The 13,786-nt window shown below is 38.3% G+C and overlaps 1 long non-coding RNA gene across 1 annotated transcript in view; it reads right to left on the bottom strand.

Moving 5' to 3' along the window:
* Positions 1-804: 804 nt before the first annotated feature.
* The window catches only part of LOC108502686, a 29,225-nt gene continuing 16,243 nt past the window's right edge, over positions 805-13,786 (bottom strand). The window contains exons 2-3 of the long non-coding RNA XR_001876561.1: positions 2,708-2,768; positions 805-1,005 (exon numbers count right to left, since the gene is read on the bottom strand). This is a non-coding gene — a long non-coding RNA (uncharacterized LOC108502686). The remainder of the gene's footprint in view (positions 1,006-2,707; positions 2,769-13,786) is intronic.

The raw sequence follows: 13,786 nt of genomic DNA, 5'->3' as shown, positions 1-13,786 counted from the left end.
CCAGTGACATGGGCTGTTGGCAATATTGCAGGGTGTCCCAGACTTGGCTCACTGCCATGCATATGACTGCCTTTCCAAGTGGCCTTCAAAACCAACCATGTCTAGGCATATTGTGTTTAAGACATCAGTTTCATGGATATGATTTCTCCAAACATTCAGCCTTGTGGCTATTCTCAATTTTCCGTTATTATACAGTGCCTGAGGTGATTCTTAAAAACAAATTCTGATGGAAATGTTTTTGTCAGTTTTATGAGGAATGGAAGAACGAATGATATAGTCTCATTGTAAAAAAAAAAAAGGTGATAACACAGCTCCTGTAAAAATGTCTGATTCTGAGATGTGAAATTTAGCATGGGTCTCTTGTGCTTAGTTCCAGGGTAAAAAATAGATTGAGTGATAATAAACAAGAGAAAAATCATACCTGTCTACCTTGGTAGACAAGTAGCCTGAGGAAGAGTGTTTGTGATATCATCCCATGATAGGGGAGAATGCTTTTAGTCTCTGGAAAATGGGTAGCATGTTATATTGGTTCTCAACAAATCTGGGTTTTGTCCTGTTTCTGCCACTGGCCTCCTGAGTGACACCAAGAAAATCATTTTTCTCTATTTTGTCTCTGCTTCCATAGCTTTAAAATCAGGAAAACATATGCTTACCTTTTTTTCTTCTTCTTCTTTTTTCTTCTTTTGTTTTTTTTTAAAGATCTCTCAGACCCCTCAATTAAGGATTCAGAAAAGAGCTAGATAGTGTTAGTATTATTACGAATAGCCTAAATCAACATGGGAATAAAGCAGAAATTATGACTCTACAACTCTACAATTCTCCAGAGTTCAGTCTGGCACAAAATTATTTTGTATAAGAGTACAAAGAAACAAGGTAATAAGGGTACTTTTCTTAAAACCACCACTGATTTAGGGTACTTCAGACTTATGAAGTCCAGTTTAGATGTTTTCTGTTTTTCATGTTTTCTTCTAATGAGATCAGCTCCACTTCAGGAAACACAGAGGACTGAAAACAACAAAGAATGAAAAACAACATCTTTCAAGTCAATTTTATTTCAAATAATAAGTGGTTGCATTTTATATTAAAAAAACATACTTAGTTGACGTTTTAGGAGATCAAATGCTGTGTCCTTTAGGACTACATCTGCATATGTGTGTATGTATGGACACACATGTGCATTTATATACTTTAATTAATGTTTGGTTCTGTAAAGCATTTAGAAGAAATAAAAAAGAATAAATTCTGGTCTCTCAACTATTTTAACTGACAATATCTCATTAAGTTGAGAGATTAATTTTATTCCATGGGCATGGCAAAAAAAGAAGTCAAAAAGTTTACTCAGAGCCAAGGACAACAGCGGAATTGCCTTTTTCAAGAAACATGACTGTACAAAACTTGCAAAGTTTATGGAATCTTTCTGGTTTGTATTGCTTTACAAGATCTGACAGAGGAGTATTGTTTCCAGAAGTGTAACTTCTTAATGTGTTTCCCAGAATTCTGAAAATATGGTATGTAGGTACTAGTGGTCTAAGGGTCACCTGTATCCTGCAGGAATAACCTTACCTATACATGGATAGAAGTAGGTAGTGATATATATAGATGTACTCTTTGGTTTTTTTCCCCAGTAGATTCTTGAGAGTTACACAAAGCTATTGAGATACTAAGCATGTCTTTAGCCCAGGATAAGTATGCTTTCAAATCTTTAAGTATTGAAAAACCTTTCTGCTTTGTTGTTTATTATTATTTAGCAGAAAGCATAACATCCTTCTTCCCCTGCCTCTTCATTTCACTAAATGCCTCACAGGTAGCAGTGAGAGGAGGTCTGAAATTCTAATACAAACTAACTTGTTCCAGAAGTCTCTTCTCAAGTAAATTATCCTGATCGTTAGTACAGCTTCACATGGTATTTCCATGGACGTAAAGCACACGAGACAAATATTTTAAACTGCTGCTCTCCTATACTGACCATGTGCAACCAATTGATTGTCAGCTATGCCTAATTATTTCTTATTTTTTAATAATCTGTGAGCTGTGAAGCACCTATCATGGCTGCCACCCAGACTTTTCAATAACATTAAAACAAAGCAAAACAAAAGAGCCCTCAAATATTGATTCAGTAATCTATCTCCCTCCCTCAAGGAAAGCTTGCCTGCCATAAAATTCCAATCAATTGCACACACACAATTATGAAAATATGGGCCTTAAAATTTCATTCAAAAGCCTGATTATGCTAAATATAGATCAACACGTAATTTCTTCTTCCTTTCTATTTTTAAATCATGTTTTTGACAAATGTTGAAATTATAATGAGTGGTTTAGATTGTTTTTCTTTCTCTTTTGCATCAAAGGGTTTGTGGAGGGTTTCATGGGTTTAATAGCTACGTATTCTTTATTGCTCCTTTAAAATACTAATAAAAGTGATGAAAAGGTATGAAAAATCATCACTGATTGCATAGGAATTCACTTAAAATACGATCTTTGCTCAGTTATCATCTGTGGTGGTGTTTCCTTACAGAAATGGTAAAGGGCTAAAAGTTCTTAATAAAAAACACATGCTTTTCTTTACTCCACCACCACACTTGAATGTATTCCCCTGAGGAAAACTACACCAGGTTAACCACCACAAGGCAGCCTGATGGTAAATTGGATCCATTTTTAAAAATGCATTCCCAGAAGATTCAGTTTAATACGCTGTTTCTGAGAATACCTCTGTGAGATTGTCTTTTCCCTTTGATAGTCTCGCTCTTCATATTTGGAAACAATCTCAGCTGGTGAAAGGCAAGCACAGAAAACACCATTTTGAGACAATAAAGCAACGAAGACCAGAATTACTTAAAATTTAAAAACAAAAAGCAAGTATATGTTGCATTCAATCTTTTTTTCTATCTCTGGACACGCAAAATTCTTTGCACTTAACAGAAGGGAAATTCGGTCATTTCCCTTGAAGTATATAAGAGGCAGTGTTACTGGTCCAAACCTTAAAATATCATAAGGACACTGAGCAGTTTTTATCCATACTTATGGCCAGGTCTTGAATATAATGGACCTTAAGTGAAAAATGTGGTATTAAGGTCTTTTACTTATCTTTTGAAAGTTTCTGTTAATTTGAGAAACTATCCCCACACTTAAAATAGAAATCACTGTGGATTCAGCAGCAGGACTTGTCTTAGGAGAAAAAAATTTTAAACCAGATCTTCCCATTTGCAAATGGCATGTTGGGTTCTGTCAGTGATAATCAATTCCACATAAAACAGCTTCACTTCCTTGTTCAGGAGCAGTGACATAGCCTTGCACATTAAGGGGGGGACAGAGAGGGAGAAAAGGATCTTAATTCAAAGACAGAAAGAGAGGCCTAGAACAAGCATTTGACCTTGCTCTGAAGGAAAAAAAAAAAAAAAGTGCTAAATGAAATGAAAATAAATAAACTGTGACTGGTGAAATTAGAGTATCATATCAGCTGGTTTTCTGGCAAAGCTGCTTTCAAGAATGGATAGAGGGACATAACGCCCAACAATATCTTCCCCCATTGTCTATCATGCATGTAGCTTCAAAAGCACACCAGGAAGGGGCTTCTTCATGAAGGTGTTGGGTACAAGGAGAGTTATCAGGTTAGGAAGAGGCTTGTTTTCTTTGTAATTTCTCACTCACACTGTGAGAGGTTAAAATGGTTAAGCAGTTTTCCTTCACTCCATATTATGGCTCATTCCTACAAGTAATAAAATGAAGGAATTACTTGTAAGGGCAGATATGTCATTATTTTTGCACTCATCCTGACCCCAGCATCTAAAAATACAAAATGCTGGAATTTGTGGAGCAGGTGACATTTTGAAAAAGGGCCTAGGGAAGTCTAATAGTGTAAAGGCTAAATGTACTTAGGAGGTGGAGGAACAGAAATAGAGAGATATCTCTGCTTCTGACCTGGGCCTAACAAGATTGGCCACATAATTCATTTCAATGACTCCTTGTCTGTGCAGTTTACCTCTGGGTTTAGACAGAAACATTTCTCTTTAGCATAATGGATCACAGTGTCAAGTTGCCTACCTTCTGCCTCAGAATGGGGTTAATTTTAGTCTGATCCTCATGTTGAACACACAAGGAATATATATGACTCATCGACCTTTGCCAAAAGCATAAGATACATTCCTGAAACTCAAAAACTATCCACTATTCAAGAAGATTTGGCTGCCTAGTATTAATTGTACTGAGCTTTCTTTTAGGTCTCCAGCGGCATACTGAAGCTGCACAACAAGGTATATAAAATTTCTAAAACACTGTATCACAGTTCTGCAATCCTATTTTTTCCCTTCTTTTTTTTCTTCCTAACAACCTCACCAGTCAAACCAGTCAAAATCAAGTACTTAATTCTGCTTCCACAGGGATACTGCATTATTTCTAGTGTATTAACTAGTGTTCATCCTGTAGTGTCTCATCTCTGAGCATGCTACGGTCTGGAGAATCAGGCATTTGAGCAGGAATTAAAGAAGAATTAACACAATGGTGAGCAAAAGGTCTTTTTACTCTTCTTGATTTGAAAGCAGACATGGCTAAATACTGATCACATGAGTAAAATGTCAAGGAGTCTATGAGAAGTCCAGTAAGGATGGCCATGTAGTTTCAGAAAAATTAAGACATTTCTCTGTATTTCCCTAAGTCTTTTTTGTTGCAATCAACAAATACCTGCTAATATTGTCTGCCCTTCCACTCAAATTTCCAACTTTCATGTGTAGTCAGGCCACCTACAAAGGTGTAAGCAAAGTATTCAGAGGGCAGAGTAGCATAGTCTTAGTAAGGGAATCTTAGATACTTCCCATCTCAGAAGACCTAGACTTTTTTTTTCACCTTACTTTTTCAGAGTAGATTTGACCAAAGGCTAAAATCCCTGTTACGCTGCAGGTCATAACAAAAAACTCAGGGGCTTTCACTTAAGGAGACTGTAGCAAACTTTGTTGCTGCAAAATTGAACTGAGTCAAAAGAGCAGATATGTCAAGCAACCTAGTGTCATTTCTTAAGAGGCATCTTTTTACCTACTACAGTGGCAGCCTTTGGTGCAGCAGGAAAGACACTTGCAGTTCCCTATGAACATGATCTTATATTTCACACGGCCAGTTCTTCTGCTTCCCCAAAGCATAATGATTCATGAGATTTAGCCAGGAGGCCTACCAAAAAGTGTCCAGTCACACATGGCTTCATCATTTACTGCTATATTTACCTTGCCCTCCTTATACCAATGTTTCTTCCCTATGCCCATCTTTCCAGCATAGAAACCAAGCAGACCAACAACACTGGGGCTGCTGCAGCTTTGGAAACATGCTTATCTAGCAGTGTCCCTCTTGCCTTTCCTACCTCAGAGAATATCAAAGCCTATCTCTTCTTCCCTAGCCTCACAGAGACACCCCTTTAGTCAAAGCAAGGCCATTGCTTGCTGTCAGAGCCAGCTCTCATCAAGGGCAACACCAGCTTTTTGCCACGAAGCCCCTCAGTGCCAACTGCAGTGGAAGACACTGTCACTGCACTGATAATTTTTTTCAGAAGTCTAAGTCAACCCCTTTGAGACACAGAGAGCCTCCTGCTATAGATTGGCATAGTTCCATTAAATTTATGCTGAGTTACACTATTTGCAACCATAAGTCTATCCTCTTGTGTATCTGAATTATGAAACAGATTTTAGTTACAGTATCCCACATTGCTCCTCAAGTAATAAACCATACAATATTCTCAATCTCCTTAGATGCATGTTTAGTAATACCTTGTAACGTTTTTTTATAGTTTTCCTACCTTCACTAATTTCATTAATTTAATGGTCAATGTCTTTATGCTTATTGATTAATTAATTATGCTTTATGCTTATTGATTTATTATTGCTCAGATTAAAAATGGTTGTTAAGTACAGAACAACAGAACTACAAAAGAAAATTGTAGTATTTGATTAAAATACAACTGGTTAAAATAAAGAGGTTCTCGTTTGTTCTCTAGTTATAGCTTTTAACCAGAGCAGATAATCAAATTCCAGATTTTGGATGCATATGAAATGTGACCCCTAATCTAAATGACAAGTAACCTCTAGTATAATGGGATGAAGCAAAAACAATAGCTCCAAATAGTCCTAAAATTTGGGGGGTTCTAAATCTGGATTTGAAATTTATGGCTTATGCCTACTCAAATAAACTTCTATTTAAAACCATATTTCAATAAACTTCTATTTTGTAGTTTGAGCCTATTTAAGTAGCCCTTTAAAACTTAGTTCTATTTATAGGTCCCAAATTCATTTACAGTATCATTTTTTATTATTTTAGGACTAGCTACATCTTTATGTAAAGAAGAACCTTTCTTCAGAAGATACTTCTCCCTTCATCCATGACATAATCTCAGGGATGCAACAGAAATGGTTGCATCATGTGTTTATTATTACAAATAAATCACTTATTGGCAGTGTTTCAAGACAAGAACATATAAGAAATATGAGTGTGAGAGGGTGAAAATATTTTAGTTACTCTTATTCCCATAATTTTTTCTCTTTTCTTTGTTGTCTTTGTTTTAAATAAATTTAGTATAGGAGGTTTTGAATTAAGTTTAATTGAAGAGTAGTCCATGTTCTCAATGAGTATTTCCCAAAATGGATAAGACTTAAGGCTATTGCTAAAAATTATGATCTTGTAATATGGTGTTCAAAAACATCACCCAAAATGAAATTATCACAATTATTTTTGTATAGACCATTCTTTTTCAGCAGGTTTTCTGCCAGACCATTCTTTTTCAGCAGGATCCATTCTTTATTATCCACTGCCATCAATTTATCCCTGTTCTTTTTTCTCCTTACTCATCTCTTTCCTTTTCCCCAAATCCCTGCCAGTCTTTTTCTTTCTATTAGTACCCCTTTCCTCCCGTTTGGGGCCAAAAAACAATAGTGAACTCAGCTGATCCTCAGAGATCAAAAGTATATGTGACTGTGCTAGAGTCACCTTGCAGTATTAGGGCTTTTATAGCTCTTCCTTCTTATCTCCCCATTAGCACTTGAACTATACCTCATTTTTATAAGGCTCCAAGCTCTCTCTCAGGAGAGATGAGCAAGGAAACAGATGACAGTTGCCACTTCTAGGTTTTCCAAAAGTTGGCAATCAGAGTGAGAAGTCATGAATCCACAGTACTGCTGCAATATCATTTTCTGTAGACCTAAGACATAAATTGTCATATGATTCCTTTAGGCTCCCTTACCTCATATGCTATGTTTTTGTTTTAACAAAGAAAAAGGTCCATCCTTTTTTCCATTTCAGCTGAGGAGATATGACAAAAGACAGAGTTTTCATGAACTAATTACAGTCCTTTGGAAATTACCTTTTGTGTTAGGAAAATATGATTTTTTTTCTTTTTTTTTTTCCTGCTGATGAGAAAGTAAACAGCATGAATAAAAGGTACTATTTAAAGAAAGAGTACAGTTACATAACCTTTCCACAAAATTCAGACAAGTTTTTAGCTTCCCTTTGCAAAAAGAAGTATGCTATTTCCACAGAATTATACACACAATAATCTATAAAAAGATTTCTATATGGAAAAAAAATAGAGGTTTTTTTTTCCTTCGGAAGAGAGTATTGCCTAATGTCACAGTGTACATTCACCATTCAACAATGCCATCACATTTTGCCATATTCTAACAGTATACAGCAGAACCTGCCAGCATATACTCCTGTCTCCCTAGTTTGAAAATAAAGGAGAAATGTGTGCACAAAATGACAGACTCCAACCTCTTATGGTGCAGGTTCACAGTCATCACAAGCTGATATAGGGCCAAACTGCTGCCAAAACAGAGCTCTAGGTCAGAAGGCAGTTGTCTACACTGTAAAACCATGACCATTATATCATTTTTTGTTGCTGATGCGGTCTAGAAGGACCATGTGGGTAGTCCTCCCAAATCAACAAAGCATTTACCAACATCACTGCTAGAAATCAGAAGAGAGGTACTTCTTAAAATGCAATAAAATTCGGTGGCGTTTAAAGAAAGTATATAAGTACCAGGAGGAGTTACATAAGTTAAAGTGGATGTGGTTAATTATTTCACAAGCAAGATCTGTGCAAGAAAACATTTACTATAAACAGTGTCTGCAATGTATTGTCCACTTAGGTATTGTACTGAGAAAGCACAGGGATGAAACAGTACTCAGATAAGGATAAGAACAGGGTTAAGAATTTTTCTACTGCTAAGAACTGTATGCAAAGGTGTTATCTATTCTTCAGTGTTTGATCAGTGTGTGAGAGGACCCCACACGTAGTTTGTAACTATATAGACGTAGTTCAGGCTTTCAGGTTCCCTCAGCAAACTCCACTAGCATGGAAAACAGAACAAAGATGACTATGGTACCCTAAAGGCAAGAATTATGTAACTCATTTTACTTGCAATCTCCTAAGACCCCTGAGTAAGCATTTATTTTTCAAGCCGTATGTAATATGCATTGAGAAAAACCCAGCTGTTTGGATGGAGGTACCAGATTTGCATCTGTATTAGAAATACTCTTCCTCTCTTTCTCTGTGTCCCCCCATGAAGTGCAACAGAGTCATTATTTCTCATTTTAATAGACAACAGCACAGCAATTTTTATCTAAGAAAAACAAAACATCATGTGAATCATACACAAAATCTCTTATTTTTCCAGGAAGGGCAAAATCATTAAAAGAATTGTAAGAAAATGTGGCACACTACTTTTGGTGCCTTCCTGCCAGCCAGAAAGAAAAGCAGTAAAAACAACATCAACAAAAGTCACAAAGAAGCTTTGCGGTTTATCAACTATACCACTGAGCCTTTTGGCCATCACTGTAAATCTCTTCAAATTCTTGCTCCTGTTTTGATGGAAAACATTCAGTTCTATAATAATAGTACTTAGATAACCTGTACTTGACCTGTCTTTGGATAGTGGTGATTTTCCATACAAGATGTTTTACTGTGATAACACAGTGATTCAGACACTCTATCTTAAGACAGCTGGTGTACAAGTGCTTGGCTCTGAGAATTTTTTCTCCACTGCTATTTGAATGTAAGCTGTGTGCTGAAGGTCTTTCCTCCTAGGCACATTTTCAAAGTATTCTCCCAGTTAATGCATTTCCATTAGAATCCCTCTGTTTTTCATTTCAAGAACACAGCACTGCACCCATGGGAACTGAGCTTTTCAGGTGTTAAAGAGGATTTGTTATAAAGAAAGTGATTATAATAGGATTTAATGTAATTGAAAGTCAAGGTACAGTAGCCATACACTGTATCAGAGACAGCATTAAACTTGTTTTGTGAGTGAAGGAGTTTTGCTAAGTAAAACCTGAGGCCACAATGAATAAACCAGGGTGGAAGACCTCCTGCTGTTGTGCTCCGTTCATTAGCCAGTGCTGTCCTAACTGCCTTGCTCCCCAGAGAGGTAGGACAAGCAGCAGAGCTGAACTCCCAGAGGCTTGTAACACACTGAAAAAAATCTTCGGAAATAGCAGAGGCAGCTCCCATGGACTCAGCCCATCCACACAAGTCCTCATCTTGCAGGTTGTCACTAGCTCTGGAAGAGGTGTTTTCAGCCACAACCCCAGGTAAGTTGCACAGATGGCCTGACACTGCTGTGCAATGCAATGCTTTTGTTCACGGGACCAATGTGAAACTAATTTGATCTTCCACAAATTCACTGAATTCCTGTGTGTCATCTACCCTGCTGGCAAGCAAAGGAGTTGTCAAAACTCTCTGGAAAAACCCTGTTCCCCTTAACTGCTTTCCTTGCATTCTTGAAATCCCGTGGACAGACAGGCTTACGGTATCTCACATATTTAAATAACCCTTATTATCAAGTAATTGCCATTCTTCAGAATTTTCATCTTCTTTTTCCTTATCATAGCTTGCACTCTTTACTTTTGGCTTCATTCCTGCTCTCTCCATTTTGCAGGGAATCTTGCTTACCTCAAACAGCATTTTGAACTTCACCATTTAATCATAATTTGTTTTCTCTTTCCTCCTGCCTTTTTTTTAGCCGCTTCTGTGAGTATTACAATGTCCTTAGATAACTTCTTTCTTTATTGTATGTGGGTAGTAGAAGCCACTGCTATTATCTGTATTCCACTTGTTCCCTCTTTGCTATTCTTCAACATTATGCATTCAGTAACTTCTCCAGATCAGAGGTCAGGAATTTAGACTTACTCACATTTGGGCACTTTTACCTAGCTGACTTGGTCAAAATATTTTCCATTTAAAAGACAAAAAGTCTCTTTCAATAAAAATGTACTTTTAAGGAAAGAAAAATATATACTTTACAGTGTTTTCCATGGCAAAGGGCATTGTTCCAGAAAGATATCAGTTCAGATCAGACCAACACAAACTAGACTGAGGCTTTAACGAAGCTATTGCTTCAGTTTTCAATTTTCACAGGAAATCTCTTAACAAAAAGCCTGACATTTTTCTTTCAAATTTCCTAGAGATAGAATTGGCATTTGGAGGTCATAATGAATGTAGGTGACTGCATAGGTACATTTGACTTTAAAAAAACAGTGACAGCTCTGTATATTGGGTCTTCATTAATCTGGGTCTTCACAATGAAAAAAGATGTTTAGAATAATTAAGCATTTTCACACACTATAGTGAGCGTAAGTTTCTCACAAGCCGTTCCTTCCTAAATGACATAGAACAGATGTCCGATCTTGAGTCAACCACAAATAAAGCAACTTGGGGTTTGCTACATGTTTGCATATATGCACCAACATCAAAATCATCATCCTACCCCAACGTTTTGCTTGTTGCCATCTCTGAAACACAGGCCCCTCATTGAAGTCACATGGCATCAATTGCAACAGCATGAGCAGCAACTAAACAGCTCCAGTTTCAAGCAACATGTTCCTGTATGGTTTGCTTTTCATGCCTCTGCCCATTCACAGCTCAGAAGTTTGCATGAGTGTAAAAAGTGGATGTTCTGCTGTGAGCAGGAATCAACCAAGGAAAACAGGCTCTTGTTTCAGAAAGGAAGCAATTGATGTACCATCATCAGAGGAGACTGAGGGTGTTGAGTCAGAGGAGAGAGACGTGAATATTTATTTTCAAGGCTTCCTTGCTTCTTGTCTTCCAACTCCACTTTAACGTTCTCCTAGATGGGGCAGGAAACTAGAAATCCCAGGTTCACCATTCCCATCCTTCTCTTATTCTGATTACAGCTTGGGCAGCATCTGCAACTCTGAATCATCTCTTTTATTTCATTTTCCAAATCTGCAGTGGTCATGCACTCCTAGTATTCCTCATAAACAGAAGAGAAAAAGCTGTTTGCACCATTATTTCCTTTATTTCTGCTACTTCACCTCTCTATTTTGGCTCAAGATTTGTATTCTTTCTTTCTGAGAAGGAAAGAAAAAAAAAAACAACAACTGAGGAAGTTCATTATGAAAAAAAAAGTGAAATGTCACCGATAATTAGTTAGGAACACCAACCCGAGGAACCAGTTTAGGAACACACATAGACACACACACACAAAACAATTAGTGTTTCAAGCTTAAAATTCAGGACCTTTATGAAAAGGTTCAGTAGTGAGAGGATCAATTTCTGATGATGTTCTTGAAGGGCAGAAAGAGAGATAATAACTTTGATGCAGGCTCTTTGTTTAAAAGACTATTGTTTGTAGTTAGCTACTATTTAATCTCCACTACAGAGAGGAACCACTAGACAGCTAAACTCTCTTCTAATGAGATCATTATTTTCTTACCACTCTTCAGAATGAATGTCATTTTACATAGCAAAACTACAGAGGCAGCGTTTTAGAACACTGCTACCTTTTATCTAACCAACATAAGAGGCACTTGAGAAAAGGACAAGGAGGGTCAAGAAGAAAATGTATGCGGCAGAGCTTCTTTGCCTGGCAGGCAAGGAAAGGACAAAGGAAGAGGTCCATGATAACAAGACTGACCATCATTATCAGTGGAGAAGGGTCCAAGCTGCAAAGTTTCAGAAATAGTTAAAGCAGGTTTGGCCCAGTATATTAAAGGGATTTATCTGGATTTAATGCCAACCTTCAGGCTTTAGTCACATTTTTAATTGCCACTAAATATTGTTTAATACTTCGACATTTGCCAATTATTATACAGCCTGGAAAGATACCAGCAGGCTTAGCAGCGACAGAAACCTTGCTGCTTCTGCGTACTGCCCCTTTAAAGAGCGAAGTCTCTCGCTCCCAGACAAAGGGGACATGCATGCGATATGTGCCATTTTGCATTTCATTTTAGCTGCAGACTGAGAGAGGAAAGCCGGTGCATTCTGCTAGAGCAGTTTCAAACCCATCTGCCTGCCCTGCCCCTGGGCCAGACGTTGCCTGCCTTCCCTCAGAGCTCCAGCAACACAACCCAAACATACGCCCGTCCCTCAGCCACTGCAGCTCACAGCCCACAGCTTAAGTAAAGGGCAGCTCTGCACTAACACACCGGATCGCTGTTCCGGCCATAGAACCCTCGAAGCAGGGAGGGAGGGTGCGCACTGTTGGAGTCAGTCACGTTTTAAATTGCTGTAAGTCGCTGCTTTGGTGCCTGACACTCAGATCAGTCAAGCAGGGCATTCATATTCATGGGGCTGACACTCTACCTGTGCCCCTCTGCCTTGTTAATAAATGAACGGAGGATTCTGAACAGGAATTTGCAGACCAAGGAGCTGCCTAGGGCCAGCTAATCAGAAAAAGTAGTCCCAGGGAGCAGGTAGAAATTATACTGCCAGCCTTGAGCATTCAGAATTGTGAAACTGGCCCAAGGAATCATGAGAGCTACTTAAAAATCATGTGATTTTAATAAACAATTCACACGGGAACGGTTTTATTTGCTTTTGGATTTTACAGATTCCCAGGATCGTGTTTATAAACTTTTAGCCAGAATATAAGGCCCTGAAGGCTCTTATTAAAAAGGGAAAGAGAAAAAGATCTGCATCCCCTCCTTCAATACCAGGAATGAGCCACAAGATAACACAAGATGTGATCAGAAATCCTGCTACTTGTCAGACTTTTAAAGCCACAAGAGCAGGCAATCATTTAACCTCTTTATCCACTTCTCCCTCTCTCCTCATATTCCTCTTTAAAAACATGGAAGTTTTTGCATTTGTTCCTTCTGTTGATTCATTTGTTCCCCCTGTGTTTCTCTAAATCTGAAATAAGTCATCTCTTTTGCCCTTTGTTTATGGGAAAGCATGTTCGAGAAGCGAAAGAATCAACGCTCCACTCATCAAATGGAGGAGCGTTTGGCATTCATAACATGAATGGATGAAAATAAATGCCTCTGGCTGCAGTTTTCTCCCTGCCGTTCCATGCTCCAGCTCTACCAGGCCTGAATCCGAGCGGTGGTGTGGGAAAAGGGGCCTCTTTTTCAGTTTTCAGTGTAACGGTCAGAGCATTCAGGCATGTGCAGACATGCCAGTCCTGGCCTGCGCTTTTTGTTTTTGTTTGTTGTTTGTTTTAACAGCTGCTAATAATTATATTATCCTGCTACAGAGGTAGTTCTGGGAAATGGGGATCTTTGAAAGCACCGAAGTGATAGGAGGAAGATGCCGCTTCCCTCCCCCAACTCCCCTTCACCATGTTAGTTTTCAGATACAAACAGCATTCCTGCCTCATTCCCCTCTGAAGTTAAAAGACTTAAATTCTTTACAAGGAAGGTCATCCTTTCGTAGCCAAAACCCTGTTTGCTTTTGCCTTTCCACTCACTTTCAAATGAAACAAAAAATAACCCTGAGAGTGTGCACCAGCGCACTTCACCAACTCAGAAATTAAGCATAACAAACTCGGGGGGGGGGGGGGGGGGGGGGGGGGGGGGG

Source organism: Lepidothrix coronata, unplaced genomic scaffold (assembly GCF_001604755.1).
Source record: "Lepidothrix coronata isolate B3197 unplaced genomic scaffold, Lepidothrix_coronata-1.0 Scaffold123, whole genome shotgun sequence".
In the NCBI taxonomy this organism is placed as follows: Eukaryota; Metazoa; Chordata; class Aves; order Passeriformes; family Pipridae; genus Lepidothrix; species Lepidothrix coronata.
Note: the sequence above shows the minus strand (reverse complement) of the source record. Positions and strands in the feature narration are given on the sequence as shown.